We start from the raw sequence: 13,610 nt of genomic DNA, 5'->3' as shown, positions 1-13,610 counted from the left end.
GAATGGGATTGCACTGTTTACTTCCACAGTGCCAGCTCACTTTGGGAAAGATAAGGATTAACTCTTTCCAATTGCGTTCTTTGGTTTTAAATGCACATATGCATGCACGGCGCGCACACATACACGAACACGCCTATTTCCAAATTAGCTTCAGGCAAATGATTCTTCATTCATTACATTAGTTCAAATTTTTGCCACACAAAAGATTACTGCTCGTGCTGTTTTTTTTTTTTTTCCTAATTGCTCAGAGGCAAATAAATTGGTGCTTGAAATTATGTGTGCTAATGCTTCTCAGATAAGATGTTGCACTCCACCCTTCAGCTAGATTCGCATTCAGAGGCCAATTTGAAGTCTCTCCAACACTGGCCCGTGGTTACAAAAATATACTGTATGTTTCTCATTTGCTCAGTCAAATCTGGTTTGCTAAATGCGTAATTAATGGCTATTAGGTGTGAGACGCTCAGAGTGGAACATGCACTGGCAGTGGCAGATGTGACCTCCCTCGTGGTGTTTAGTTCCCGAAGAAGAATTGTAAACAAACTTTTTAAGAGCTGACTGGTGCTTAAAGTATTAGTGCTTTGGAATGGGTTTTTAATGTCCTTTTTCAGTGGTTCTCAATACAAAATGACAGACCATGGAAGCTAATGATACATGATTACAGTTATCTCTGGAAACTATTCCATCATCACTGTTTAATTGCAGAAGTACATATGGCTGTATGCTTTTGTGACTCCACGCATCAATCGGCATACTGCTGTCTAAGGATAAAAGTTAGTAATTTCCCAGACTGCAGTTCTTAAATGCTCATTCAGGACAATCACAGCTAAATTGCACAAAAACATCCCGTAACCTGCCAGTGGATACTTCCTTGATGCTGAAGAGATTGAATATTAGGAATTCTTTACAAATTTAAACATAAAGCTAAAATAATTCTATGAATAACTTGTGTATGAAGTGTTTTTAGTTGTCTCAAGATCCATCTTAATAGGCTTGATTTTTTTTAAATTAACTGGAACGGTAACATTAGTGCTTTATGTGTTCAAAAATCCAGCACAAAAAAGAACTCACTCAAATACATCAAGATAAATTATTCGTGGAATTATTTATCATTCGAAGAGGACTCGATCAAATTAATTTTCATTTTGACCACAGAGGGAATGTTTTACCCCATACTGGATCTGCAGACCATTGGTATGCACCAAGGCTTTTTTCTGTTTGCATCTAACTAGTCGCCTCAAGGCAGATATTAATTAAAAAGATAGCAGAGGTACTCTCTTAAAAACACCATTCCCTGGACTGCAGCAGCAGCAGCATGCAGCGCTGTCTCATTTGGCCCTTTTCTTTAAACCCACAGAATACCTTAAGAGCAGCCTGTTCTCTTACGTGTCACCTTCAATAACAGTTTCTCAGAACTGTGCCGATCACACAACTTGTTGCAAAAACTGTGACAAAGTGTGAGATATTTATGGTATGGCACGCTGTGTGGCTGGTAATGAGCAGCCACAGCTTCACAATGTGACAAATCCTGAGTACGAACACAACCTGGTTATAATAAAGAAGTGGATTTTTATGTCTGGCAATGCATGATATGCATTATATCAGTATAACAGATGCCTGCAATAGACAAATGTCATAATTATCATGGCAACATCATAAACATATGTTTAATACATAGCGCAGGCAAATTTGCATCGAGTTTTGGTGGATATTACTAGAGGAACACTCAATAGGAAAAATCGTATTTCTGCATTTTAATCAAGGTCCTTGATCCAAATAATTGTGCTAATGGGATTTAATCAAGTAACATTCTGCATTGAGCTGGCTAAAAGGGCAAATGAAGAGAAGATCTTTTCAACATGAAGCAGAGAAAGTATTTATATTCGATTTAAAGGACAAGGGCTTTTTCATTTGTGGTCGGCTCTCGAGGGTAGGCAAATTGAAAAAATGCCTGTGTGTGTGTAAGACTGTGTGAAAGGGACAGCGTGCGTGTATGGTTGCGTAAAAGAGAGGTAGGAAATCTGAATGTGCGTCTCACAACAGGAACAGTCATCCGTGACAACTCTGATTTGATGCCGCTGACAAAAAACTAGAAACACAATAGGTATCTATGGCCGCAGTTCCTGAGTGGGTGTTTAAGAGAATCACTTTTCATCAAACAGAAGAAGAAATGATGGCACACGCAATCAAGGCAAACAGCATCACATGCCTAAATAATAATGCAAGGCACTGTGAATGTGCCATGGTGATAAGAGTTTTTGTGACACTATATGTAAATGTGTATCCAGACTCTATTGAAATTCTTCCTTGTCTGACATAGAGCCATCCTTCAACCTGTATTAGCTGCAGACTGTTTGTATGTCCTCAATAGTGCACAATCCTACAGAAAATGACGACTTTGTACATGACTGTTGAAGAGTAGCAGCAACAGGCGTACTTGACCTTTGTTGTACCGGACCTTTGTCATCACATGGTTAGCGCTGTGATACGCTCACAGTTTGGTTTGGTTCAGGCAACAAAGCTGCTTGGTTAGGTTTAGGAAAAGATCATAGTTTGGATTAAATTAAGAGTGTTACTGTTCCGTACCTGACGTGACCGGACACAAACAACAGTCTCCGAGGTGAAAGTCTTGTGTCTGTTTGACCGATCCATCCACCCCACCTCCTTCACATGCAGCCTTTCTTGCTTTTTATACTATGTCACCTTTGCTCATGTCATAATTACTACGGCCGTGAGAGGTCCACCTAACAAGAAACGTAATAACCACCTTGCACAGATGACCTTTACAGGCGTTTTTCTGGCGAGGACGGGTTGACAAAAATAGACGCATCAATACAAAATAAAGACACAAACACAGCACTTAACATGTTTTTTGTTTGTTTGTTTGTTTTTTTACATTCATCCATTGAAGAAACTTGCTACTGGACCCAACACCTCAGACTGACGGTTCTCTTTCACATTCAAGTCCTCCTTCCCAGTGACCTCGGAGAGAAGCAGTGTGTTAAGCATTCAAGTGTTTCTCACCGGAAGCAGAATAGAAAGCGGTGAAATAATGGCTCTAGACAGCTTCTGTGACGGGGCCAACTCACATCAGTGAGGGAAAATGCTAGATGAAAAGGTCAATAAGCAACACGGGAAACTTAATATGAAGTAGGCATATGAATTCCTTCACATGGATTAGTGCCCCTGGCAAAGTGCAGGACTGACTGACACTGCTGAATCAATTCAGAAATTCCCAATGTCTGGTGTGTAAGACACTCAAGAACTATAAGGACCTTTCATTAAATGCTACCTGCACTTTTAAACCAATTCTATTCATCTATTCATTCTTGCTTTTTTTTAACTTTTGGTGTTTGTTGTCAAACTAGATACAGAAATTTCTTGCCATTGTAGTGTTTCAATGACGTTCCGACACGTCTCATGACTTCTGACAAATTTTCACATCTTTATTTACATGTCGTTATGACAAACTGTTTCTGGGACTGTACAGTGTGTATAAGCCCCACAACTTTAAAAGTCTACTGTTCTCACCTGGACAATAATACGTCTAAAATAAAACATTGTTTTCCTGACAGGAATGAAACATGGAAAAGAGCTGCTTGTGTCTCGTCCACTTCAGTGACTGAGAGACAGAGAGAGGAAAAAGGAAAGCAAGAGAAAGAAACACTCAAGCAAATTTCCAACGTCCTGGAAGAAGAATTCCCTTTTTTTTCCAGAAAGTTCTGTACAATCTGCCATGTCAGTTTTTCTGTCGAGCACAGTCACACTGTTGCGAATCGCCATTGAGAGGCCGGCAAACGACAATGCACCAGGCCTACCTGGGCCAGAAAGAATGGTAGGCCTGTTTGGCAAAGGGAGATCTAATGCAGTAGTATACGCGAGGACTAAGATTTCAGTGGCCAAACCGAACATCCCTTTCGCTTTCTGTGATGAAATAAATAAGTCAGTGAAAGACATGTTTCGGTGCTCATGTGGGCAGCTCAAGTAGCGAAAGGCAAGCCAAACATAACACCACTTCCCCACATTTTTTCCAAGAGCAGCCGAAGAAATATCCCCTCAGAAAACGTGTAAAATATTCATTTTCTGTGTTCTTCCGATCAAATTTGAAATTGGAAATCGGTGAGGCTAAATGCTGTGTTCCTACTGTGTGTTCCAGCTAAGAATTGTCAGTAACAGGTCATCTGCAGGCATCGCTTTGCAAAAAAACAAAACAATATTCATGCAGAAATAAAAACCTTCTACTTCAGCGAGTTCAAACTTCTATGACTCAAACCACTAGTTAAGAGCGTTAATTTTCAAAAGAGACCAAAATCATGCTATTCCACCCGATGGTTCAAGAGCTGCTTTCATTTTACTTTGGGTATGCTTAGGACAGGCATGGTAGGCCAATTTTACAGGAAGTTACAGGAATAGCATGACTTAGGTAAAGTAAAGTAAAATTAAATGTATTTAACATAAAAATGTTGTTGCAGTGTACTTATTATTGTTGTTATTATAATTCTTAAAATGTCACCACAATGTGCAGGAAACAAATGTCTGAAATTACATTTTTTCTGGTGAGGGCAACCCCCCCAAGATTTTCTTTCAAAATCCTCCCTGTTTTTGTCGTCTCAAGGTTGGCAAGTATGTCCATCGATGCTACTTCCTTGGATGTTCCAAGGAATTAGAGTCAGCTTCATTATTTTAATTACACATTAATTAGCTGGTTCATTACTGAATGCAATGATTCATTTATTATAAATGCTTCAACATTTCGTTTTCTGAATATATGTTCACATAAACAGGCGGACACCAAAGACCCTGTTGAACACCTACAGCACATTATTGCTCGTAATGTGTAAATCTTTGAGACTAATGAGAATTTTAATTCATTTCTCAAGTATAACATAGCAGTTATTTTAATGGTCAGTCCTCACACTGCTCACAGACTGCTTGTTGGACTTTGATAAGCTGCCACGGAGGCCACCGCAGAGAGGACGTATTGGATGAAAGAGAAGATAGATACCTCAATGGCTGTGCAATAACAACAGGATGTGATTTGGACAGAATGTCAGGAGGGAAGAGTAAGGTCAATATTACAGTAACAGAATATGACCTTGGGGACAAACGTCTTTCCATTGAGGCTGTTCTCCTATGGCAGGGCTGCAACATTGATCTTTTGCTCTAATGTCAATTAGCTATGCCATCATTAAGCAAGCTGTACCACAATGCTACTTTGGCAGTGTTCTTTGGGATTTAGCCTTAGCTACCGCTGTGTGAAGCTAGTGGAAGTGGTCTTTGTCAAATCATGTTCAAGGCTTGAGGCAAAACTAGAAAACTTTATATGGTATAATCTCCTCTTGGAGACTTGAAGAATATGTACAGCGCTGTGGTACGTTTCGCTCAGATAAATATGCATGCAGAAATGTGAAAACACCCACTCTCTCCAATTACTTTTGCTGCATGCTAAAACTCATGTTGGGAAAAGTTAATTAGTGGGGCAGATAATTAAATTATAATTACCTTAATAGCTTATGCTCTTTATCTCTCGTATTGACTTTCTTTGTTAGACTAAGAACACAAATGACAGGACAATGCTCAACTTTGACGGCAGAAGACGGCGGCCTTGAGAGTCAATCGACAACAATGAAAATCTGCGAGACATTTGTCCGTTGGCATCTATTCAAAGACTCAGTCTCAGTCAGCCTAAACTTTTGTATGGTATAGTATGTACAAGAACGGCAGCTGGCAACTTTTAGTCGGATCAAAGCCTCGTCCCTCTGCCTTCCTCCCTTTGTTTTCAAAGTTTATGCATCTCCAATATGAACACAGCAGTGGGTATCATGCAGGGACGCCGGCCCCTCTCTGAACTCAGAGACACCACTGACAAAAGCGATTAAAGCCTCTGACGGCATGCCTGCATGTGATTAGACCATCCTTTAGAGCTTTGAACCCCCACCCCCACCCCCAACTATTCCCCAACTTACACACTGAAACACTCACAAAAAAGCGGCGCGCAGTCCGCATCAATGAGGAGGGAGGAATGGAACGATCAAATAGGAATCAGCAAGGGAAAAACAAACAAAGAGCTGCAAAACAAGCTGGGCGACAGGCAGAGGCCTTTTCCTCGGCTAATGGCTAGTGCAAATAGAATGGGCCTTGAGGGATTTAAAGGGCCGCGGCTGACAGTTAAAGCAGTCTAAAGCTGATCTACAACAAAGTGAGAATGTGATGCATCCGCACAGCACCAACCTAGACAGGATGAGAGGGTGTAAATAACAGTCAGTCCCCAGAGACGTGTGCCACATAACACAAAGACTCCCCGGTTTGGGTGTTTGATATGTTTGAATGCTATCTGACATTTACTTAACCAGCTGCAGGGAAATTAAGGATTCTCAGCTTGGCTCAACAATGGTACTAGCCCCTCTCTGTCTTTCTCCATTTGCAGTCCCACTGTATAAATCTGTACTACATATATTACATTAGAGTATACTGCACATGACGATTCCCTTGTGTATGGAATGGCAAGTTTCATACACCGTTTTAAATGGAAAGCTAACCTAACACTGAAGCTCTCCTACAAGATGAGCGTTTGGAGTCACCGTGAAATCATGCTAGCCTTAGGTTATCCTGGAAAAAAACGTGTTCCATTTCCATTATGTCTCTTTCTGTTCTTATCTGGTCCAACATCCCTGCCATCACATCTCTGTTACCTTAATGGAAAACATAAGAGATGTCCTTCTAATGTTTCCCCCCTTAGATATACTGCTCTTTTTCTGCCTCTCTCTGTCTCCCTCTCTTCCTCTGGACCACCCAGACTATCACACCGAGTGACGTGTGTGTGTGTGTGTGTGTGTGTGTCTGTGTGTGTGTGTGTGTAACTGTGCGCGTGTTGTGCATCTGGCCTAGTGTTACAGCTCAGATCACATCCCGGTGAACACCCTGTTTTCAAGTGTCAGTTGAGTGGCAGAAAGACGGTGACAGTGCTGCCTCAGATCCGCTGCCTGTGTGACACCAGAACTCGGGCAAATGAGGCAGGTCGAGGGACTTATTTTGCTTCTGAAAATCATGTGTAGATCTTATCTTATTGATTTATCAATATATTGATCTAGTGACTGCTCCACTGATTAAGCTATTGATGAAATAATTGATTCTCTTTGCACCAGCTGCTTGCAACCATGGTGCCAAGCCCACACGGGCTAATGAGACATGTCCATATTTCATGTCAATATTACATACACATAAACGTATTCCCAAAGAAGTGGGATGTATGTTCATTCACTGAATCAATGAGTTTTCTCAGTATTAAATGAGATGGAAGGGAATAGCGTGACATTGTTTTTCTGCTGCAAATCATCATAGGGAGAAGGTCTGGATGGCCGGGTTGAATGAACAGTGTGTGACTTCGACACCAGTGTCTGTGGTTAACATTTCATCTCTCAACAATGAAAGTGATCTGTCCCTCATGCCCATGATGTCACCTTAACCAAGTAGTTTTACACCTTAACTGCAGAGGTGGCCGGTGAAAACACACAGCTAGCCTGAACAGGGGACAGATTGGTTCTCGATAACAAGATCGATTCAGCAATAATGAGTTGCCTCTATTGTAATAAGAGTTTAGATTTTAGAACTGTCTTAGCCTATGGACTGTCTTAGCCTATGATGGATACCCACTGGAAAATGGCATGGCAGATTTATCAAAATCAACAATGTGACACACTCCTTCATGCTCATTAACAAATTTTATGGTGCAATAAACTACTGATGAAATGTCAGGAAAAAAAGTTAATAAGAATGCATAAAGCATATTTTGAACTGATCAGAGTGTCCATTTCATCACCTCCAAAGTCATTTCTACATGCAAAAACTCTTTGCAGGGCCAGATGGTTCAGCCCTGACGTACATGAACCGTTAAATTTCAAAAGGTTGAGATGGTGCCACGGGTGGCAAAGCTGCATCTGGCATGCTATTGAGAGGCCTGTGTGGTATCTAGACCACATCCATTCCTGATGGCATCATCCAAGACCACTGGGGCACAAACTGATGCCCAATGATGACTGGCAGGGTCACATGAAGAACCGCCCAAAGCCGACTGTATAAAATGTCAAATAGAGGTGATGGTGATTATTTATTCATAAACGCAATTGATTTAATAAACCTAATTTGACTTAATTGTGGTTTAAATGTTGTATTTCAGGCATACTATTTGGGCAAGCAAAATCTGTTTTTATGTTGATATGTATTTGTACAGCTCTTCAGATTGACTTTCACTGTCATGAAATGTATACCGTATATTATTACAATACTTCAAAAGTGTTTACAGCTCACAAGCATCGATATTGGAGCCCTACGTTTTGTGCAGACCACTGTTTGGCATGCTTTTTTGTCTCCCATGCGTTTCTTTTGTCATGAAAAACAGGAAAATTGAAAATAAGCATGAAACAACAAAAGACAGACCTGCAGACAGGGTTCATAAAAGGAGGACATATCTAATATATTTTCTACTATGCTGAGGAGACAGAAAGCTTTTCTCAGTACAGGGGGCATGAATGCAGAGTTACGACCAAGAATTGTTAACAGTTTAGATGCACATGGCACTACTACTAATTAAAACTACTAACAAATTAACATTTTGTCAATAAAAAATGAAAAAAATCTTCATAAAAATAAATGAAAAAGAAGAGCTATTTTTTAAGGATGAAAAAAAGATCAACTTGACATATTTGGTCTCTCCAGTGTTCAACTTATCCAAATGTGTTGACCTAAATTCAGTGTGTTGGATCAAGAGGCCTGTGATGTCACATCTCCTTCTGTTATAGCCCAGTGGATCACGATCACGTGTTCCGTGGCAGTTGGTCGTGGGTAAGGGAACAGATTCCTTCTTTGGTCTAGAAATATTGCAATCACTAAATGCAGCATAAAAATAATCTAATGGCCTTGATACTAAAACACATGCTGCCTTAGTATGACCCTTGAACACGTGACCAAGCATTGAATAGCTACATTTGAAAATGTGTGTGTCAGACACAATCCCTGCTACTTAGAATAATGTACAGTATCTGCAAAGTCATGCAGTTGTTTAATTTTTAAAATGTGAGTCCTCCATTATGTGAGCACAACCGCATTCCATTCGCCTGCATTGTACTGGGATGGCAGCATAAATCCCACTAGCAGAGATCTCAAAACCCTGCCAAATCCAACCAAAACTATCTGCATGGCTGGATACCACTTGAAAAAAAGGTGGGGAAATACGTTTATTTGTGATTCCGGGGGAACTGACATGAATTGCAGCTTCCGCAGCACACCTGTATTCCAATGAATCAATCGTTTGGCACATCACACCAGGTACAGGGTGCTGTCAATGTTTGAAGAAAACAAGGCATTCCCTTGGAGACAGCACTCAGCAGACGATGCTTGTTGTCACACATAGGTTATGTAGGTCAGGATATGTAGACTGGCGAGTACAAAGGAGAGCACTCAGCACCACCCCTCTAAAAATTGTTCATAAATACTGCAGGGTGACGCTTTGTCTTTCTGCTGCACTGAACCTATCCTTGCTTACAAGACAGCTGTGCCTTGGCAATGCGCTTCCCAGCATACATGCTGACAGGTCCCATATATCCTGACATATTGTTGTTAATGTTTAAATGCCTCCACTGCAATGCCAATAGAAAACACAGTAATGTACTTCCCCACAAGCTGGAGAAATGAAAAAAATAGGGTATATTTAGGGTGTGAAACTTATTTGGTGTGGCATATAAGTTGGAATATGATTGACCAGGCTGCACAGACCTACAAATCTGACGTCTTTACTTGTGGAATTGCAGCATTTACCGACATTATTTATCTAGTTTGCACAGCTGACAGCCTAAAGCTTTGCATATACAGTAAGGCTCTACTGTCGAAATGATGATGTTGTGCTAAGCTCTTTAAGGTCACAGGAGTTTCAAATAGCAGAGCAGGTGAATCACTCGCCAGACACACCTGATTAAAACCTTAAATCTCTCCGCAGAAGATGTTGCTTCGTTAGAAAAGGTGTAATTTCGAAAAAAAAGCCCGCTTTTGACAGGTGAACGTCGGGGAGGTTTGCATTTCAGCATGAAGCCTGACACTTGTTTACATAGTAAGTTCAAAGCTGTCCAGCTTACAACCTGATATAGCTGCTTATTTGGATGAAAAGTAAGACCCTGTAGAAACCTTTATTTGCATAAAACCTTTGATTTAACACAGATGAATGCACAGGAGAAAGCAACAGCCACTTTGTTGAGATTAGACGAGTATTTTTGTCACATTAGTCAGAATTACCTGTGTAGATGTCAGCTGTGTGGAAGAGGAGCAGAGAGGGAGGCATGGGGAGAGGAGAGGTGAAAGAAGCACAGCGAGGAAGACACACTGTAGGGCAGGTACAAAGAAAAAAGAAGAAAGACGGAAAAGGAAGAAAGGGATGCATTCATTCGGCTTCTTGTTGCCTCATGAGGTGCACCCTCACCTCCTCCTGCCGATAATAACTAGCTTTGCACACTGAGCCACAGGGGAGAGGAAACACTCCCTTTGCTCCTGCTTCCTACTTCCTAGGAGGGCTTGATGTGTCAGAGAGGAACCCGAGCAGCTCTGTTGGACTGAACCTCTTCTCCCCTCAGTGTGGTGGCTGGAAGGATGTCTACTATGACAGCTGGAGGTCTGTTGTGATGAAGGAGGCCTGTGGAGTTAGATAAACTGCCAACTGATGTCTGCTTTAGAGGGGACTGGGATCTGTGATACAGGCACTCATGCAAAAAGACCGAACTAGACTGAGAGAGAAGCAAAGGAAAGAGATGAAAGGGGGGGAAATGTATGGCAGGATCATGTTGACAATGTGTCTTCTTACGCCGTCTGGTGTAACCTCTGCCTGTCGCTCTTGATTATCATAGAGGTCACATCATCATAAATCCACCATGTAAACAAAACAGAGGGGGAGGGCCAGAGAGGCCACATAATCAGTCTTCCTCACAAGTCCTAATGCTTGTTTCTCTCTTTGGCGTTTTGTTCATGAACAGATGCTAGAACAGATGAACAACATGACATTGAAAAGGTCAAGCAATGTTGGCCCCTCTGTGAAAAACTGGGATAACTTTTGACCAACATGGCTAACTACCAGTGTAGTCATTATAATGTAAATGATGTCTCTATCTGGAAAATGAATGTTTTTCCCCCTTGTCTGTAAGAAGAAGGGGAAAAAAAGAGTCCTGGACCAAATCATGCTTCCATTTGTGCCACTAAAGTCCAATTTTCCCTACCTGGTGCTCACTGCTGTGCCACTCATCACTTCTCAATTCTTACAGACAAAACCTTTTCCTGCACCTGGTTTTGTTTACCCCTTCTTTTCATCAGGGTCAATTGGGTAGGCAAGCTCTACTTTTGCTGCTGGTCCTGTTTTTGTTAGCCTCCGTCTATGCCCCTGCCTGCTGCTGTGTAAAATGAGGTGGGCCCCACACCAGTAAGTGAATAAAGTTATGCACCACACTGCTGACACTACAAGCTCATGTTATATTCCTTCCTCCTTATTTTAGCTCCAGTTTTCGTTTGTTTTTTTCTCTGCTCCTTTTCAGTTCACACTGCTTTGCTAACTTTTCCCTCCTCTTTCATTCCTCTCCCCTCCCTCTCCCTTTATATTCCCTCTCTTTGCACAGCTCTATAACCATGTCTTGCTATGCTTCGTGGATTGCAGTGTTTTCCTGAAATTAGAGTCACATGCTGCCTCTTATCCAAATATAAGTATGTGGCAAGCCTCCGCATTTAGTTGTCAATCAAAAACTACAAGCCTCCGCTCATCACAGTGTCATAGGTGTTGATGAGAAAAAGACTGTAACCTCTATTCTCATATGAGCATTCGGGAACAGCTCAGCGGCTCCATCAATCCCGCCTCCATCAACCTGACAGAGCTGTAATAACACAAATCGCTGTGACTTTCAAATGCAAAATGAAGGTAAATTAGCAGTCATCTCACACTTTCTGCCGCTCTCACAATGATACAAAAAATAAGGCAAGGTGATGTCATGAATAATAAAATTGACTCTCATGGTTACAGTATATTTTCCGAAACAGATTTTCCAAGGAGAGCTCAGTGGTGTTGCTGTTTTCCTTTTAACACAATACAACTGATTTTCTGATGTCGACTTAACAAGACGAGTTGATGTCAAGTTATTTTTACTTACACAAACCAGCCACGGCAGGCAATTGAGAGCTGGAGATTCTGACTCCCACTCAGGTTTTACACTCACCCTTGCCCAATGCCACTGTGGCTTTTTCCTCTGTTGGCAACTGTGCAGCTACCCAGTAGCAATTGATGGTTCACTGCCTTGCTCAACTGAACTTTGATGGTAGCTGCTGAGGGTAAGAGTTCTATTTACTCAGCTTTTTGTAGTCAGCCCAGAACTGGCAAATTTTCAGTCAGAATGCTGCTTCTCTAACCTCCAGGCTACTACTGGAGTCATGTGTGCATGATCCTGGGAAACTATCAAAGCCTGTTTTGAAAATGTTTCACATTGTTTAGAGGCAGGATGCCGCGTGATGCCAGATTAGGTTACCCACTAGGGCTGTTGCTGAATACCCTTTACAATACAGACCTGTTGCTCTGCATTATGTTGTTGTTTTCTTGGATTTGGTTAATTTTTTTCCCACTTTGTCTCTCATTTTTTTTTCTTGCAGACTGACTTTTTTGTGATGAAGGGCTATTTAAATTACTAAACTTGAACAAGCTTCACCCATTGGCAGTTTTCTAACGGGTTGCTCGTTGTTAAAGAAACAGGCTATGAGCATATGCTAGACAGACTGTGCCCGGGGGCTGTCCTTGGGTTATTTTATCAGTGGTGGCAACTAGAAGCCCACCGCACTAGAAGCAACGACAGGCACATTATGGTTTCTGATGTTTTAACAGCACTGACCACTACTACTGCTACGTCTCGAAATATTTGTGACCTTGTTAATATTGACTATCTATAATATGACATATTGAAGTACTCAATTCGGTAACAATGATCAGACAGAGTTGCTAAGAATGAGCAGATATGATCAGCTGATTTTTTGCGAGGGTTTTTTTGGTGGAAAAGGGTGGAGATCCTAAAATTAGCCCATTGTTTCAACATTAACAACAGGCCATGACTCATCAAAGTGTCTTCATGGATACGCAGGGTCTGTTGCAATCACTGCCAGGCTGCAATAATGATTCCATCTCTCATTTTCACATTTTTATAGCATGATAATGTCACATACCACAAGGCTACGGCTGGTCAGGACAGCATGACATACTGCTGCCTTCCCTGTCAGAAGATCCCATTAAATAGGCAGCAGGTTGGTGTAAGCAGGGACAGCACACTTCACCTGGAAGGTCTAGTTTCAGGATCCTGTGAATGCAGTCATCCAACTTGTTTAAATGTCTTTGAGCAAGATAGTGCCCCAGAAGTCCACACTGGCTCAAAAGAAGCTGCTCAACAGCTGAATCTTTCTGACCTCCATGTGGAGGCAGGAAAACACAACAAAAATATGTGTAGAATACAACAAAAACTGAGATGGGATTAGATGGAGACTAAGGAAGCATTTCACTCTTGAAAGAAACAGTATATCTAATTCCTTGACCAAAATCACAGATTTCCAGT

The sequence above is a fragment of the Chelmon rostratus genome, chromosome 1 (assembly GCF_017976325.1).
Source record: "Chelmon rostratus isolate fCheRos1 chromosome 1, fCheRos1.pri, whole genome shotgun sequence".
NCBI lineage: Eukaryota > Metazoa > Chordata > Actinopteri > Chaetodontiformes > Chaetodontidae > Chelmon > Chelmon rostratus.
The sequence above is the reverse complement of the archived record's forward strand: the minus strand, read 5'-3'. Positions refer to the sequence as shown.